This window comes from Alexandromys fortis, unplaced genomic scaffold, assembly GCF_014885135.2.
Source record: "Alexandromys fortis isolate MF-2015 unplaced genomic scaffold, M_Fortis_MF-2015_v1.1 scaffold_14, whole genome shotgun sequence".
Taxonomy (NCBI): domain Eukaryota; kingdom Metazoa; phylum Chordata; class Mammalia; order Rodentia; family Cricetidae; genus Alexandromys; species Alexandromys fortis.
The window spans coordinates 9,952,822-9,972,013 of NW_026067910.1; the positions used below are offsets into that span (position 1 = coordinate 9,952,822).

The window sequence follows — 19,192 nt, forward strand, 5'->3', positions numbered from 1 at the left end:
CATTATAGACCCAGCGAAGCTATGATGTAATCCCACAAAAAGTGTAAAAGAGAACTTTTTTTTGAGAAAAAAATAGGCAAAACAAAGTAGACTGCTTCAAGCAACAAAGCAAACATACTCCAAATAAGAACTATATGAAATAGTTTGAAATAAAGAAAAAAATCAGAAACAATCTTAGGACTTTGTTTTATTCAATTCTCAATTTAAGCAATGTTTTATATGTGCAAGATCTATATCACGAGAAATTAGTATCACTATTGATGAGCTCTCAAAATCCATTAGCAAGTATAAAAACGTATTATATACTTAGTCAGTTAAACAGAACATCAAACATATCACTTTTTACTAAGGTATAGTCCATGAATTTACTAAGACTACAATAAAAAAACAGGGATGGAAAGATTGTAAGTGCCAGAACACCAGGAAGTCTGGTATGAGACTGAACAGTGCCAACATCAATAGACATGCTAATGAGGAAGGGGAACCCTGGGGCTTTACATCCCTGGAAAGAGACCTAGAGACCACAGACAACTGACATCTGCAGAGAGAGGGAGAGGGCACCTCTTCCTGGGATCAGCTGCCTAAATAATTGTCCAATACAAAATGATCAGTTATGAAGTTGGATATGCACAAACAACAAAAACAGATGCATCAGGCTGTATTTATATATTTGTGCAGACACATGTAGCAATAATAATTTGAGAAGAAGCTATTAATTTAAGAGTGATGGGAGGGATATGAAGGAAGGAGGAAAATGACTTGGAAGGGGTCGGAAGGAGGATAGTAAAGGGGCAAAGTGATATAATTATATTTTAATTAAAGCTATAAAAATAAAAATAAAATTACAATAGACATAGGAATTGAAGCTAAACAAGGTATTTCTGAAATTTACACACACACACACATCAGGACAAAGAAAGGAAGCCATTATAGATGTTTACATAAGTATATATACATGTAGCTTATATGTTTGTATATACTATAGATAATATAACATATATAAACAGTAAAAATAGGGGAATACAGAATTATTGTGCATGGGGATTGTTACTAGTTTTGTAATCTACTAGAACATATTTAAAAGTTATATTGGCTAAAAAAACAATATGAAAATCACTTGAAACACAAATTATTTAAGAAAACCAACACACACACATATATCACACACTGTATAAAATAGGTGAGGTCAGTATTTTGTGTCAAGGGAGATTATTTTCTAGGTACTAATCATACTGGTATCAACTGATAGCAACTGTGAGAAGTCAAACTCGTAGATTTTATACTTTACATAAAAATGCATGTCTAATGTTTCATAGTAAGAAATGTTTGAAAACTCAGAATTTTAAGTTGGAAGCACTAATTATCCCATAGCAAACTGTAAAAAAAAAAAACAAAAAAAAAAATTAAAGCGCAAATGAGATATCCCAAAAAAGTTATAAGTGCAGACTGGGGTTCAGAGTAAGGTGCTCACCCAGCATGTTCAAGTTTTACAGTTGAATCCTCAACAGCATGCCTGTGATAACACACACACCTGCACACACACATATACTAAACACATATACCAAAGACACACACAAATACATACATACATGGACACACACAAACACACAGATACACATACACATATATATACACACACAAACACACCAGATAAAGATCAGTCACAAGAACCTGAGTGCTTAAAGTGTTTCTATAAGCATCACTGTTCAAGTAAAGGAACAACTAATACAGCAAACTTGTATGTCTATGTAGTGGGCCACAAATTCTGTGATTCTGGCTTTGCTCGTTGCACCCTGGCTTGGCCTTGATCTGTTGCCTTATTTTCACAGTTGGCTGCATGAATGTAAACATCAGTGAGCTAGAGTCATAGCTAGTCCCAGGACTCTGAAATATACAAACTCCCCATGTTGTCAGTTCTCAGGGGAAATAAAGGGCGGAGGCTGCGTCCCCACCTGCACTTGCCTGCTACCACTGTGCAGGGCTTTGCGGCTCCCTTTGCATTTCAGTGACATCTACTATGGAATTAGGAATTCATCCCAGCACTACTTGAAGGTATGGTGGGACCTACTGCTATATAATTATGCCAAAGGTAAAACCATGCAATAGATCTACAGTGTGTGTGTGTGTGTGTGTGTGTGTGTGTGTGTGTACACTGTCATTCAGACAACAACCAGTTAGAAAGAATAATTCTTTCTAGGAATTCTGTAGCTAACAGTTGGTAGGCTGCTGGTCCAATTCAGCATCTTCATTTCAAACAAAGAAGAGGAACATGGCACCTGTGACACAGGTTGTCAGCTGGGCTGTAGTGCAGTGGTAGAGGACCCTCCCTGGCTTGTGCACAGTCCTGGGTTCCCTCTGCAGCACTGCAAAAGAGAAAATTAGTAAAATTGAGTGAGTGGATATGTTGTGGCTGTTTTTACTCTTTGCTCTTTTGGGGACCTGCCACCCAGCTCCCAAATAAACACATATGGAGTCTTGTTATTACTAATGAATGTCTGACATTAGCTTGGCTTCTTTCTAGCCATTTTGTCTTGACTTATATATAAATTATACTGTCTGTCTTTTGCCTCTGGACTCTTATCTTTCTCTATTCTGTGTATCTTTCTTTACTTCTTACTCTATGACTTGCTGTGGAGCTGGTTGGCTGGCCCCCGATGTCCTCCTCTTTTTCTTGCTTCTTCTCCTTCCTTTCCCCTGTTTTTCCCCCTGTTAATCCTCTTTGCCTGCCAGCTCCACCTACCCTTTCTCTGGCCTTGCTATTGGCTGTTCAGCTCTTTATTAGATCAATCAGGTGTTTGTAGCACAGCTTCACAGAGTTAAACAAATACGACATAAAAGAATGCAACACATCTTTGAATCATTAACATAAATGTTCCACAACATAAACAAATGTAGCACATCTTAAAATGTTCCACACCATGGATAAATAAACAATTGTCCACCTTAGTTCAATCATTAGTATTCTGCTTTCACTCAAGTCTGAGTCTACAGTGTTAGGAAAAGCATCTAGGTTACCTGTAGAGTGTGAAAGAAAATCAAATAAGGAAAGACATCAACATTTAGAGTATATTTTATCTTCAGATTCTACTCTCCAGTCTTCATTCACTGTATTTTGAAAATGTAGCCATGCCTTGTCCATGACTATGCTAATTATGTCTGCATCTCCTGGTTTGGCCTTGAGTGGTTTATCTTCAACAGGGAGCACAGAAACCAGCCTTCTTACTGCTCACTCTTCAGGGTCTTGCCCTTCTGTTTTAGGATGCCTACGGTCAGAAAAGATTGCTGCGTCTGTGGAAACAAAGATTTCCTCTGTGCCATACTGAGTGACATCATTTCCTTCAAGACATGGGTCCAAACTTTCCCAAAACATTAGCTGTCTTTTCTCCCCCTCTGAATTACTTCTTTTCAGGTTGTGCCTTGGTTATATATTGCATCAACTTTTAGAATTATGTATTATAATTAATAAATTTTATCTTTTCTTTCATTCAGATCAACAGGCACCATGAGGTACTCACAAAAGGCAGAAAAGTCTATTAAATATTTTATGAAATTTTCTTTCTTGGGGTACACAGTCTGTGGAAGAAATGGGAGGAAAATATTCAAAGCAGCCTTTTAAAATCACTTATGGAAGGAACCCTGTGTGGTGGCTCAACCCTTCAATCCCAGCGCTTGGAAGGCAGAAGCAGGCCCATCTATCTCTGTGAGTTGGAGGGCAGCCTGGTCCCCGTAGCAAGTTCCTGAACAGCCAGAAATAGAGAAACTCTGTCTCAAAAACAAGCAACAAACAAACAAACAAACCCCATAGCAACATAGAAAACTAAAAACACACACAAAAAAATTACATATGGGTTTTTGTCTTCAACCAACTCATTATATTTATTGTGTAAGTACACCGAATCAGAAGAAAGTTTTGTACTTATTTCAGAAAAAATTTACTTTTTTCACACAGCTATATTTGATAGACACAGCAAGCAATGGCGATGTGTTAGCCGTCATTGACTTCAGTAGTAAATGCTCGAGGATGGCATTGGACAATGATTAAACTTTGCTGTAAATTTCATATTTTTTTATTTAATAAAGAGTTGAAAAGTCTTCATTCACCATACTGTGTATTCAAGTGTTAAGTGGACATAAGCAAAAATGATTTAAGCAAGGAATGTTCGGTGGTATATGTACCCCTGGCCCTCGGCACTTAGAAAGGAAGAGTTGTCACTTCAAGGCAAGCCTAGATTACAAATCTGAGGCCCTACCTCAAAAGAAAAAAATATAAAATATAATTTTATAACTGTGATAACTGTATGAAAAATCATGAACTTGTCAAACAATTTGACTGAAAGAAAACTTTAAATATGTGGATTTGGACATTCTTTCGCATGCTATGAGTACAGTATCTGAAGAATGGTTTTTAATACCATAAAGTATATAGGAAGAGCAAACTTCAGACTATGGAGAATTGGAAATTTGCTAAGAAGAAAAAAACTGTGGTTGGCAATTGGCTCAGGGTTTAAAAGAGTTTGCCAACAAGCCCTATTGATTATCTGAGTTCTATCCTTGGAACTTTGATTGCTGAAAGAGGAGAGAAAAGACTCTCAAAGTTATCCTCTGACTTCCATGCTCCCATAAAAGACTGGCAGTGCATACACATACAGAAATAAATAAAGGTAATTAAAAAAGAGCTTAGATGAAAAATTTAGGTAGAGATGAAAGATACTAGAAGAAGGAAGAATAGTAAATAAGCCTATTAACATTAATGATCCATGACATAAGGTCTTGAAAGATGTTTGCAGAGGAGCGGACAGATCTGGATGATGTGATAAAATGAGAATTCCACATTTCCTGATTTTTGTGGGCAGGAAGAGGCAATGAAAACCTATTTTGTGCCACAGATTTCAGAGGTCCCTCAAAGACAGGGTAGCATCTTTTCCTTTTTGTGTTAGTCGGCTTCTGTTGCTATGACAAATTACCAGAAAACATTATTTCGAAGGATGAAAGTTTTGTAATAATGCCTGGTATTAAGATTGCCTTGGGGCCATCACCTTCTGATGGGTAAGGGACAGAAGAAGAGGAAGATGGAAGGAGAGAAAAAGAATGAGGACTCAGAAGGACCAAGGACAAAATAAATCTTTAAAAGGTATGTTCCCAGTGACCTCCTTCCTACAAGTAAGGTCTGACTTCCTTAAGTTTTGACCACCAATCAATAAATAGCTTATTAAACTAGGAATCCATCCATTAACTCATTCATGATTCAGCTGCCTCCCAAATCCCCATTTCTGAGCGTTGCTTCCCTGCAGACCAAGCTTCAACACATGAGCTCAGAGATAGCACAAATGAAGTAAACCATCATGCTTGTTCTGTACCAATTTCTAAGGCGCTAGGGCAGCATGCACAGCACGTGCTTAGTAAGTGCTCGAGGAGCTGACGTGGTAGCCTAGACAGGAATCCATCGCTCACTCCAGCAATCTCCTAAGTACAACTTTGCCACTGATGAATCCAAGTCCAATAAGGACTTCAAAAATATTTATGAGTTGTTCTATTCAGTATTAGAGTGCTATCTCAAATATAGTTGATTAAGAAAAATGGGGCTGGAGGTAGTTCAGTTGGTAAAGTATTTGCCTCAGTTGCTTGAAGACCTGAATTCAATCCCTAGGACCAATGTACTAGTCTGGGCATAGTGGTCCATAATGGTAATAGCAGTACTGGGGAGGCGGAGACAGGAGCAATCCAGAGGCTCACAGGCTATCTGGTCTAGACTAAATGGTAAGGGCTAGGTCTGTGTGAAGCCCTGTCTCAAAGGCAGGACATGGTTCTTGAGAATGACATCTGGGATTATCCTCTAGCCTCACACACATGCACATAAACATGTCCCCCATCCCAACATCATATATACATGCATTTGTACATGTTGAACACACACACACACACACACACACACACATCTTCTTGGGTAGGGATAAAGCCTGGTTATCAGGGTGTTGCCAGAACTGCAAAAAGTAGGTGAAGTGGTCCAGATGTGGCCCCAACCCTTACAGGCAGGAGGTTCAACAGTTCAAGGTCATCCTGCACTGTAAAAGGAGTTTTCAACCAGCAGGGATACAGGAAACATGACTCAAAGCAACAGTCAAACAGAAACTAAATCAAACCAAACCAAAACAAAACAAAACAAAAAAAAAACAACAGTTTTAGGACACGATATTACGATTTAGGTCACAGACATTTTCAAGGAGTTTTAATACTGTATTTATCCCTTCTAGGTTATTTTATTCTTGTTTTTTTTTTAATGACTAGGAGTCCAAACTTCCATTCTCAGTTTAGAACATTGGTTTTAGTATCAAGCAAATGGCTGGGTCCTTCTGCTCTGCTTGGATAGAAGGGCAACGTATATCTCTAATGTTGTCCACAGTCCAGTCCTGAAGATTCAAAAGCCCGTAACTTGGATGGATGGTGTCTGAGGCTCAAAGCTCCAAGTCCTGCCAACCAAAGCCTTGTGATGAAGCCAGAGGCGTATGTCTAGCTTCTCAGATAGGAGGCTTATTGCTCTGGGTTTTGATTTTTTTTTTCCTGTGGCTCAGCACTCAGCAGTTAGGCAGAACTCAGCTCTTGGCAGGAGCAACAAACAGGGCCAGCGAGTCCGTGCTCCAAGCCTTGGTGTCATGGCTCAGCCTCTAACACTGGGCAGTGTCACATCCTTCACTGTGAGTATCGGGATCCTGCGTCCTTCAGCTGACAGCTTCCTGGAGCATCGTTCAGTGACAGGGACCTTCAGCCCCTCATCTTTGGTTCCTCACAACTTCTTGGCTTTTTTTCAGTTTAGCTTCCTGTGGCCTTTGCACTTGGTTGCCCTTTGGATGTCATTATTTACTTGAATGCTGCTGTTGCTTCCATCCATGCCACAGCAGTCCTAGTCATTTTCACCACTCTGTTATGGCTGCAGCGTAGGTATTCTGAGCTCCACTGGCTCTAATCATGATAAAACCCAATGTAGGCAAGAAAAGACCGGGAAGGGGCTTCTAGTGGGCCTAATGCTATAAGAGCAAGGGCTTGTCTTGACCAACTTAAGCTGAAGTAAGATAAGAGTGGTTGTGCAGCCAGAAAGGACTGCAACCCACGAGTGTAGTTTACAAACTGGGTGGATCTAATTTATACCAATCAGCACAGAATTTTCTTTTTCATCAAGATCAATGGCAGCCGAGTATAGGTTTACCCCTTCTATCTGTCAGTCATAGCTTTTTGCTGAGTAGGGCCTGATTGATGACAGCCTCTGAAAGGTCGTATCAGCCAGACACAGGGCTCTCTAGGGAAGCTGTAGGCCAGGTCATCTAAAGTTCACTGGGACTTGCCTTGCTTCCAGGGGAAGTTTGCATTGCCAACACAGGCTGTGGACTCCTACACAGGATCCTGCCTTCAGCAGCCATAGTTTTACTCAGCTGCGGGTGCCATTCGTTCTGGACTGCTCTCCACTCAAGGATATCCGGCATTAGGGACGCTCTATCAGACAGCCTACTCCCAACAGTTTTAGCTGTTCGTGGAGAACCAGCACAAGGTGCTTATAGACAAGGACTTAACCAAGTCTTAACTGACATTCTTTAAAAGACTGCACAGTGATCAACAATGTTTAACCCTTGCCCTAACACCCAGGGAGCTCTGGGTCCACTGATCTGTCTCTGTTTAAAAACATTTGGTTTCTACAATTGATGTCATTTCTATGTGCCTTACCAACTGTTCGCAATACATCAAAAGTCACACACAAAAACCATTTAGCACTCTTGTAATCTCCTGCCTACTGTGATGCTCCCAGCTACCTGCAGCCAGGCTTACCAAAGGGAAGGCAACATCCTGCAGTTGTAGGTCATGTGATCAGTGTCTTATCAGGTCTTGGACCAAGGCCAGAGTGAATGAAAGGCCAGGATTCTACATGGATTATAAATTAAGTCAAAGCTAAACCTTAACAACAGGAAAGATTAGCAGTGGTTACTCATGGGCAGCTGGATGACCCTGCAACTAAGAAGACCACGCAGATGTGCTGGAAGAGATGGAAGAAGAGCAGAGTATTTATTGGAACCGGTGGCGTCTTAACAGGATTCAGGCTCATAATTTCCTCTGTGACTCAGCTGCCGTTGCACAATCAATGCTGTGAGAGCCCATTTCCTCAAGACGTAGCCATGGCGCTACACCATGCCTTCCTGATCCACATGATTTTAGCTCCTCTCATTTACCAAAACATGTTTCAGAATGCTGCGTTTACCTGGTAGACAGACTACTTTATACCTCATTAAAAATATCTTAAGTGCTTTCTCGTACACACTGATCCATTTATTTTTTTCTTTTCTAAGTCTAACTTAGCCATCGAAGTCTGAGCTATAAGCTCTTCAGTATTTCCTGTGTTATTTTGAGATTCTTTTCAAAAGAAGCTTTGGTCATGTGCTGAGAATAAATGTCAGTCAAATCATTATTCTTCATTCAGGAAGAGCCCGAGAGTGGGGGAAAGGAGGGAGGTTGTTGCAACCCCAAAGGCAAAATCTCCAGTCTAGAAAAGTGGATTCCTTTTCAACTAACAGCAGAAAAACAACCTTGAAAAAAATAAACATCTTGGTCGAGACAAGTTTCCATCTCTGAAAACTGGTCTTCCCTGAGAAACCAAACCACAAATATGTATAACAGGCGACGGGGCAGACTTTGAAGGAATGGCAGACTAATTCTAAAATGTATATGCTCTAGTTTGTGAGCTTTTATTTGCTGATACCTAATCTTTATTATGGGGTAGGGGAACAATTACTTTCATATCCACAGTTGGAAGGGCATTATTCCTCATGTTCAAGAATTTAGCATTAAGTTAAATCTCTGTTATGGCTAGTCATTAATAACCCACAGTGAAGAACATAAATCACATTCTTCTAGGGCCTTAGCTCTCCTAGGAAATACATATACTGGTGAGCGTTAAGTCTGTTTACTCATTTGCCTTTCTATGTTAATAAAATTTAGGATGCTGTCATTAGAAGCTGGTGTTTGGCTGTTACATTCCTTTAGGGAACGCACTATGTTTAGACAGAGCTTTAAAACAATCGGCATCCGGCCCAAGCATCTGATAAACTGTAAGGCAGGAATAGGTACTTTAATTTTAGAGTCACTATGACCGACTTCCTCTCCTTGCAGGTCTGTGGTTTCTTGTCCCCAGGACCCAGCATTCAGAGGAGCAAGTTGCCACTGGAGTTTGCATAGACTGAGGAAGAAATGTGTAAGTAAAGAAGCATTTGCTATCGGAGTCATGATCTCATTACATTTCTTGGTTTAAGGAGCATGACCTTCTCTGTAAATAATCTTAAACATATTGAAAGAATTAAAGATTTGCTCTATCTGATAAATCATGGCGTTGGTACAGCTTGTCTTAATAGTGGGGTGAGGGAAGAGAATCCGAGGATGTTCAGCATAGAGCAAAGTTATTTGAGGAGGTATATTCCAAAATTTGTGTTAGCGTAATATTTTCAAGGACATTTATGTTTATACATTTTCTTGTTCTCACCCTAGATAATCATAGGGTTTCCTTGCTTGATGGGAAGAAATGAAGAACAATCAAATTAGATCTTCTGACCTCTCACTTCTGACCTCCAGCTAAGGTTATTAAAAACACAAAAATGCTGATTTACAACAAACGTGTTTGTCCACATCTAACAATGTGCAGTGGAATGGCTGTGTGAAAATTCTAGCCTGGTTTGTTCCTGTAGAGAGAAATCTTTGAAATCCAAAGGGACACTTCTGAACTTCAAAAAGGTGTGATGGCCAATTGTTTAAGCTCCGGTGAGAAAATTCTCCCACGAGTTCACAGAACACGGTGTTATGATGTTAGAAACTCAGATGCTTTTTACACAGGATGTTATCCACTCACGGGAGCCTGCTGCTGTGATGTGGGAAGTACTGGCTTCCAGGTTTACAAGGATGAGGGCTGTAAACAGGATGCTGAGCGCCACCTAAGGACACAGTGCCTCTCCTTGGAGACACACCAGTGCAACAGCTTTGAATACAGCGTCGATGAAGAACATAGTCAAAAATTTTAAGTCTTTTTCCTTTGGTCTCTTGCATATTTTATAAGTGATCCAGATATAAAATCTTCTGTTAGGCATTAGGCCTTGGTAAAAATCTTAGGATAACTTCCAGAAAGCTTCATACACAGATCACCTTTATAAAAAGGCACTTCATCTTTTTCTGATAACTGTTAAGTAAAAAGGTTTTGTGTGGTTATTGTTTTCTTTAGATCTAAGATAAAAAGAAGTTACAATTTTATGTAGTCCATAGAAATTACTTTTTGATTAAGTACAAAGTTTTCCTGTACATTTATCTTACAGAAATAAATCTTTAAACCTAAAAGCAAAACAAACAAAAACTTACAAAAAAAACAATGATTTAAAGATGGAAAGGAGACAAAAAATACAACTATCTCCTGGTAATATTTAAAGTTAGCCTTGACTCTGCAATGACCTTTAAGTTTTCAAGTATCTCACTTTGTCTTTTACAAAGTTATATAGCAAACAACATGCTAATAACTGCCTTTGGTGGAAACAGAAAGCCCAGGAAAACCAAAGGAAGACGTATGAGAGAGTAAATATTGTGAATTGTCTCCTTGAGATCGTAATCAAAAGTGAGTAATCCACTGTGCTCATTTCTCATCCTTTTCATAGCCAGGAACTGCAACGCATCAAAGGAGGTAGCAAGTATTCTAACTTTCCAAAGAAATGCTTTCTTACCTCCAATCCCTCAGACAGTTTATTCTGAGTCTTCCTTTCTGCCTCCACCATTTACCGTGGAATGCTTGCCCCTGTCCTGCCACCTCCACACACCTCTCCTGAACTCTTCCTGGCAAACTCAGGACACCACTCCTACCTCATCTCACCCGTATCTTCATTCTTATTCTTAGTTGGCATTTGCTTTCTGACTCCAGGTCTTGCTCCATGTATCACCATCTTTCTCAAACACCCTTTCAACATGTAAACAAGACCGTCCAGTAGGAAAACAAAAGCACAAACAGCAGCTGCTTCTGTGAGCTCTTTTGTCTTCCTTTTTCCTCCTCTGTTACACAGCCAAATTTAAGTCACAGTCATCCATTAACTCCTAAAGGCACTCAGCCTACAGCATATTGAAACCCGACCCTGCTTCCCCTTGCACTTGCCTTTTATTGTAGCCAGCTCCTGTGGAGTCTATCAATCAAGGACTAAGAGCTAAAATCAACATTTCAAGTAGAGGTCCCGGTTTCATGAGTTTTCTGAAGCATTTAAAACCTCTTCTCTCCCCTTCCTTGAACCTTTTTTTTCTCAGTCTGTCTATCTATCTATCTATCTATCTATCTATCTATCTATCTATCTATTTAAGATTTCTGTCTCTTCCCCACCGCCGCCTCCCCTTTCCCTCCCCCTCCCCCAAACAAGTCCCCCTCCCTCATCAGCCCAAAGAGCAATCAGGGTTCCCTGCCCTGTGGGAAGTTTAAGGACCACCCACCTCCATCCAGGTCTAGTAAGGCGAGCTTTTTAAATCTTTGTTTTGAATCTGGTTCCTTCCTCCTCCTTCCCCTTAACCTACTGCTCATAGATCCTGCATACTCAGCTTGCCTTTGATCTCTTTATGGATTTCTCTTCCTCCTGGCTTTCTCAATCTTGGCTGTCTTCACATCTCTATCTGTCTTGTGTTATTTTATCAGATTCAGTGATTTTGTTCATTGACTACTAATGGACACAGGTTGCAGCTGATCTGAACACAGTGTTTGGAATATTTTTGGTAGACAACAGTGAGAAAAGAAGCAATGGGGGACTGGCAGTTAGTTACAGGATTTTACCACTATCAAGTAACCAGGACTCAGGTCTCAGATGAAATGCCACCATGCCCATACAACACTGCTCAGGTAGTCAGAGAGGAAACATTCTGTTCACTCCAATGGAAACACATTTTAGGAGCAAAGACTTATTTGACTATGTTAGTTGATATATGACAAACATTATAGAGACTGTCAAACAAACAAACAAACAAACCCACAGGAAGCTGTAGCAGGGATGACAGGAGGTTCAGTGAGGTGGACTGGGTGGACTATTCGTATTGTGATCTGGAATAGTGTGCTCTGCAGATGGATTGAGAGAGACAAACACATGCCAGGAGCTGGTGTATAGAAATGTTTAGGGCAATGAGGACGTGCTGCAGCATTCCAGTGCCAGGTAGAGACTGTTAACCACAGCATAGACGGTTATCCTCAGGTCACTGGTAGTGTGGGTCGTATGGAAACCTGTGTACAGTAGAATTCATCCATTCATCATTTCCCTATGAAAAAATGATGTAGGGTGGGGGATACAGCTCGGTGGTAGATCACTGACTTAATAGTAGACTCACGGTCTCAGGTTTAATCCCCAAAACATATACAAACATGATGAATGTTAAAAGCCCTATATTTAACTATAACTTTACAGGAAAAAGTATCAGAATTACTTTGGGAATAATTATGTATTTTAAGAATACAGTATCCTTTGTTTCATTCCTGTATCAACAAAACTGAAAATTTATATATGTGCCCAGTGTGTTCTTTTAGAATATTGTAAATGTTGTCTATTATAGATACAATTAAACAAAACAATAGTTACAAATACATTTTCCTCACCATGGGGTGGTGGCGGCACATACCTTTAACCCCAGAATTGTGAGGTAGAGGCTCTGTGAGTTCGAGGACTACCTGGTCTACAAAGCAAGTTCCAGGACAGCCAGAACTGCCATATAGAGAAACCCTGTCTCAACACCCCATCCCGCCCCCTTCCATACTGATGTGGGATTTCCTTCTGTATGCTGTGAAAACTATTGGTTAATAAAGAAACTGCCTTGGCCTGTTGATAGGGCATAACTTAGGTAGGCAGAGGGTGGGGGGGTGGGGAGAAAGGAACTAAACTGAATGCTTGGAGAAAGGAGGAAGAGTTAGAGAGAAGCCATGTAGCCCTCCCAGAGCCAGATGGAACTTTACCTGGTAAACACAGATTGATGGAGATGGGTTAAATTAAGATGAAAGAGCTAGCCAATAAGAAGCTAGAGCTAATGGGCTAAGAAGTGATTTAAATAATATAGTTTCTGTGTGATTATTTCAGGGCCAAGCGGCCAGAACGACCAAGCGGCCTTCCTTATAACATTGATACATTATCTTCTTCTAGTAGAGCTGCCATCAATACAATCTTTAATGGATAAATTAACAAGCAAAAATCAAGATCATTTGTCATTAAAAAGCTAAGTATTGGGGTCTAGAGAGATGGCTAAGGAGTTAAGAGGACTAAACTTCTAGAGGACCCAGGGTCTTTTCACAGCACCCACACAGCAGTATATAACGGTCTGTAGCTGCAGTTCTATGGGATCCAGTGGCCTCTTCTGCTACCCACGGGCACTATGTGCATGTGGTACACAGACATTTTTGTAGACCAAACACCCATACTTTTTCTTATATAGTCCTACATACCATATGGTTTATTTAAAGTATGGGAATATATTTTTATTTCGGGGAGTGGCTATTTCATGAGAAGTTTTTGCTTAGTCAGACTGGTGAATCAACAAAATGTGCGCATACCAGTAATTCTCTGCATTCTCTCATGCCATGTGCACTCTGTAATGAACAGCATCTATAACTCTGTCTGTGTGTGTATGTGTGTATGTATGTGTATATTCATATGTATGTCTGTGGATACAGAGGACAACCTTTGTCTGTCATTCCTCAGGAGCTGTCCACTTTATTTTTGAGACAGGATCTTTCACTGGTATGAAACTCATTGAATAAGCAATAATGGCTAACCAGCAGGTCCCAGGCATTCTCCTGTGTCTGTCTTTCCAGCACTGAGATTATATGTGCCCCTACCACACCCAAGTTTTGTTGTTCGTTTTTTTTTTATGAGGTCAGAGTGTGGGTCTCAAGTCTTCATACTCGTGTGACAAACACTTTGCTAACTGATCTATTGTACCAGCCTTACAATTTTTTTTGCATATTTTTTAAAATCAACATTAGATTTTATTCTGTTAATTAAAATATAACTGCATGTTTGAGAGATTTTATTTTGAGAATGTTTATTTCATTTTTTTCTTCTTTTTGTTTTATTAAGGTGTTGGTCTGTGATGTACTGGGGGAGAAGTGTAACCCTTGACACTAGAGAAGCATTTCTGTGGATGGGCTGTCAAGGAGAGCATGGAGGGAGGGATATCAAGAACACAGCAACGGTGGGCTTCAACGTTTCTGCCCTTTTTTTCTGTTCATCCTCATCATTGCTACCTTACCTGGGACTCTGATCACTGAAACCACGGCATTAACAAATACCGTGCTCAAGGTGTTTCTTCCTTCTCTCTTCCTTCTCATGCCCTTTGCTTTTCTTTAGTATCTACCCTGCCAGAAAGGAGATAAGTCAGTCTCAAATATTCTGAAATAGTCATTGCTATTTTATAATAATAGAAGTTTATTTCTTCTATGCTCCTTTCATTTTCTGAGTTATTGTTAGAGGTCATGATATGTGCACCTTTGCATGTGTGATGTGGGATTTCCCTCTGTATGCTGTCTTGAGCCTATAGTAGAGCAGGTCAGAACAGAGCTAGGTGGGGAAAATTAAACTGAATATTGGGAGAAAAAAGGGTGGGGTCAGAGAGAAGCCATGTAGCCCCACCGGAGACAGATGACAGAACTTTAGCGGGTAAGCCACAGCCACATGGCTATACACAGATTTATAGAAATGAGTTAAATTAAGATGTAGAGTTAGCCAATAAGAAGCTAGAGCAAATGGGTCAGGCAGTGATTTAAATAATACAGTTTTTGTGTGATTATTTTGGTTCTGGGCAGCCAGGACGAACAAGCAGCTCTCTCCTCCAACACATGTGTGTGTGTCTCTCTCTTGTGTATGTGTGTGTCTCTCTCTTGTGTATGTGTGTGTCTCTCTCTTGTGTAAAGAAGCACACATAGTAGTGGAGAAGGTGACTACTCAATATTGTGTGCTAAACTGCAAGTTTTGTACAGGTATGTACAGGTCCTTATATTCTGTGTTCACTAGCCCTTCACATGTTAAGTGCTCAACTATTTGCTACAAAACACAACAGCAATAGTAACATTGCAATCCTTTTCCACTGTTTCCTTTTTCCCCAGTCTTTACAAAACAACCAGAACAAGCCTATTAATGCCCATTATTTTCAATGGGGAAGCAGCTTTGGGAGCTTCAGTTATTGACTCAATTACTGACAGATGTCTGTGCAGAGAGCAGACCACAGCGCTCTGTCGGGTGGTAAGTATACTTGGCCATGTGCACCCTGGGACCCTCTGCAGTCTGTCTGGTGGTGAGCTTGCCTGGCCGTGTGCACCCTGGGATCCTCTGTAGTTGCCTCCTTGTCCCTTTCACCAGCTTACGGCTGACTAGTGAGAATACTTCCTTTTTTACTAATTACAAGATACTCGGCTCAGGCTGGAAGTGGATTAGTATTTAACAGTACTTGCTGTTCTAGAATGAGGGCTTATGTTGGGATTCTAGAACCCATGTCCAGTAGCTTATAAATGTCTGTAACTCCAGCTCTAAGGAATCCTATTTTCCACTTCTGGCCTTTAAAGGGACCTGAATGTACTTTATGCATATACATTCACATGGACATATGACTAAATAGTAAAAATAAAAACAATAAAAAATAACACTGTAAGCAATCCAGTACTCAAACACCTGCCTCAAATTCAACAATCACTGATTTATTAAGAACAATGTCCAACATAAATACATAAAAGCAGTGAGTATAAGTGTTTATTCAAGACTTGCTGTGTGGATCTTGCCTTGGAACTTTAGACCAGGTGAACTGATATGCGAGCTCACAGCTCTGATGAAAACAGAACCATCTCTGGGAAGTCTGTTTTAAGATATATATTCCTTGACTTTCCTGGGACATTAATAACTATATTTGTATATTTATTCTGTCCTAGAAATGTAAATATACATTTACAGAGACACCATAAAAGTTTTATTTAACGCTATCAAAAGTAAACGATCACATAATTCTTTACGTGTGGAATTAAAGACAACTTTTGGAGTGAGTTCTCTCCTTCTAGCCTGTGAGTTCTGGGGGTTGAACTCAGGTCACCAGGCTTTGAGGCGAACACCTTTCCCTGCAGAGCCATCTTGCTCAGCCACATTATTCTTTAGTCCAGAATTAAAATCTTGCTTAGCAAAGAAGACCCACATATCAGTGGTTTAATATTTCAAAATGTGATTTGAAGATCATTTGTAAATAGCCTTATATTGTTTTGGAGAATGAGATTGTAAAAAAAAAAAAAAAAAAAGACTAGAGTGGTACACTGGGATCTACATGGCTTGCTAGTGTCAGGAACAATGCGTCTCAGGACTGGCTTTTCAACTCCTTTCTCTTTCCTGACAGGGCTTTCCTGGATGCTGAAGTCATGAGGGGAAGGTTTTGCAAGAGAGAAGCTTTGAGGAAGACACATGGGGAAGAGGATGGGCACTGGGTTGCAAAATCCTGTCAATCAATCAAACCCAAGCCAGGTTTCCCTTAATTCTTCAAATCTTGTATATTTTAAGGAAATTTTTGTCTTAGTCACATACTCTGAAATCATGGAACATTTAAAACAACTGTTTCATATCCAGAAAGGAATTTTGACATTTTTGTTTCTCCCCAAACCCCAGTTGAATCCAGATCTGTATTTCTTCATTAGAAGTTGATTTCAGAATCAAAGACAGAAGTTTATTTTAAAACTTTAAATTGATTCTTCCTAAGCAAATGTTTAAAAGCTGGGCATGGTGGGCATGACTGGATTGCTTGTTCTGGGAAGACCAAGGTGAGAGAGTTGAGAGTTCAAACCCAGCCAGGCATAGCAGAGTGTTGAAAGAGACAAATAAGAGAGTATTTTCACCTAGATAATATGTAATTATGTGAAATTTTTGATCACTTAAGTATATTCAATAACAGAATCTGAGATAGCATTTTTTTTGTTATTTTTTTCTTTTTTTTATTTTTGAGATGGCTTTCATTTGGGGAAATTTGAAATGTCAAATGTCAAAAATCTTTTGTTTTTCAGAGGACAAAATGACCAAGGCAAAATTGTTGGTTCAGAGGTTAAGAGTATTGGCTGCTCTTCCAGAGGGCCTGAGTTCAATTCCCAGCAATCACATGGTGGCTCACAACCATCTATAATGAGACCTGGTGTCCTCTTCTGACATGTACGCATATAAAATTATGCAGCACATTGTATGCATAATAAATAAATCAATCTTTTTTTTAAATATAGAGTTCTTATGGTGGTTTTCTATTTGGAACAATCAGTTAAGTTAACCCAGTTTTATAAGATACCAGTCAATGTTTTATATATAGAACTTTGCTATAAACTATTGGTTTAGGAAGTAGAAAGATGGTTCAGAAGTCAAGAGCATATGCTATTACAGAGATCCCAAGTTCCTTTCCCAGCAGCCATACTGGACAGCTCACATCTGCCTATAACTCCTATTAGGAATCAGGTCTCCTGCAGCCCCTGCCCACAACCCACCTTCAGCCACTCAGTGCCCACAGCCTCATTATCATCAGATGCCAAATGCGACATAAAGCCCCCACCATATAAGATGCTCTCTGTCTGTCTTTCTGTGTCTTTCTTTTGTCCCTACTCAGAGGCTAACCTTGTGTGGCTTCTCTCCCCCAATAAATCTCTTGTGTGCCATCTGTTGCATGGTGTTGTTTCTACAGCATTCCTTGCCCTACCTTCAACCTGCCGAGGTCCTATTCCTTCTACAGAAACCCTAACAACTCCAGTTCCATTGGTGCCTGCCAAACCTTCTTCAAGGCCTCTGAGGCCCAGCACTCATCTATCAAACTAACACACACACATACAGACATATAAAGAAAACTTAAAAATAAAATCTTAGAAAATGAATTAGTTCATATTATCATGGAGGCTAGGAAATCTCAAGGTTTGTGATGACCGAGCTGGAGACGAGATACTAGTTTCAACCTCATTTCCAAACATCTGCACAGACACACCCTGAATAATGACTTGGGCTAATTGCTGCATACCCCATTGCCGAGGCAAGTCGGCACATTAAATTAACAATCAAAATATGTCCCAGCAGGGCATTAGTCATTGGAAATGCCATGCTAACAATATCTGCCCTGTTCTCCAAAAGCTCGGAGTCTAGAACAGGAAAACAAGCATGCAAACAAAGTTTTACAAGGTAAGGTAAATAATATAGAGTCATCCAAGGCACAGAGAAAGGGTGATGTGAGACTAATTAACTCCACTAGGCTGTAGGGAAGTAAGTCCGGTGCCTAATATGGAAAAAAGAAAAACAAATCTTGTTTTTCTTCTTTATGACAGAATGAATATATGGGTCAAATAAATTATTAACAATATTATTTATTCTGCTTCTCTAAGCTTCATAGATTTCTTGACAACTCATTTGGAGTTTAATTATCTGCAAGGGAACTGTTATCATGAATAGTTTGTAGTTTAGCAAAAATGAGATTGAAAATGCTAAATTTTTTTTTTCTTTTCAGTGAATTTCAAATCCAAAGTTACTTTCTCGATTCAAAAGTCTCTGCTCTGGTGGGCATTAATCTAGGTATGGTTGGTTGCACACACCTAGATACCATCATTCAGTATGCAGAGGCAAGAAGATCTTGAGTTCCAAGCAGGACTGCAGAGAGAGTATGCCTCTGAGACAAAACTTAGACTAACTCAAAACTAAACAAAACCAAAACAATACAAACAAATAAACAAACACAGCAGATTGTAAGCCCGTGCCTGTCTCCACATGGTCTGATCATTCTGAAACACTCATCTCAGGCTTTTGGATTTACTCCTGGGACTGGCAATGCCACTGTGGTTTGACCTTCCTATTTCAAATGAGCTTGGTACCTAGTTTTTCAATAAGAAGTGTGGGGGATGATCCGATAGACTCTGGCTCTATTAGGAAAGAAGATTGTTACACGGCCATGGTCATACTAGGTGGGGTTCTTAAATGTAAGCATGAAGACAATATGGTCTTTAATCCCAGCACTTGGTAGGCAGCCAGGCAGATCTCTGTGAGTTCAAGGCTAGCCTGGTCTGCAAGACAAGACAGCCAGGGATGTTACACAGAAAAAAAAAAAATGAAGACAATACAAGGAATGTCCAGCAAAAAAGTCAGGAGCACCTATTAGACAACATACATGTAATCCTAATGTGTTATGT

The 19,192-nt window shown here is 39.8% G+C and overlaps 1 long non-coding RNA gene across 4 annotated transcripts; it reads left to right on the forward strand.

The window, feature by feature from the left end:
• Positions 1 to 657: 657 nt before the first annotated feature.
• On the forward strand, positions 658 to 17,568 carry LOC126499151 (uncharacterized). Of its 4 annotated transcripts, none has more exons than XR_007591004.1 (5): positions 658 to 5,131; positions 9,151 to 9,232; positions 9,523 to 9,611; positions 15,125 to 15,260; positions 16,393 to 17,568. It is a non-coding gene; the product is annotated as an uncharacterized lncRNA (long non-coding RNA). The 4 variants fall into 4 exon arrangements; XR_007591003.1 differs by lacking the exon at positions 658 to 5,131 and adding an exon at positions 14,100 to 14,214 and having other exon boundaries at positions 6,153 to 9,232; XR_007591005.1 differs by lacking the exon at positions 658 to 5,131 and having other exon boundaries at positions 6,153 to 9,232; positions 16,393 to 16,517; positions 17,051 to 17,568.
• Positions 17,569 to 19,192: the final 1,624 nt, after the last annotated feature.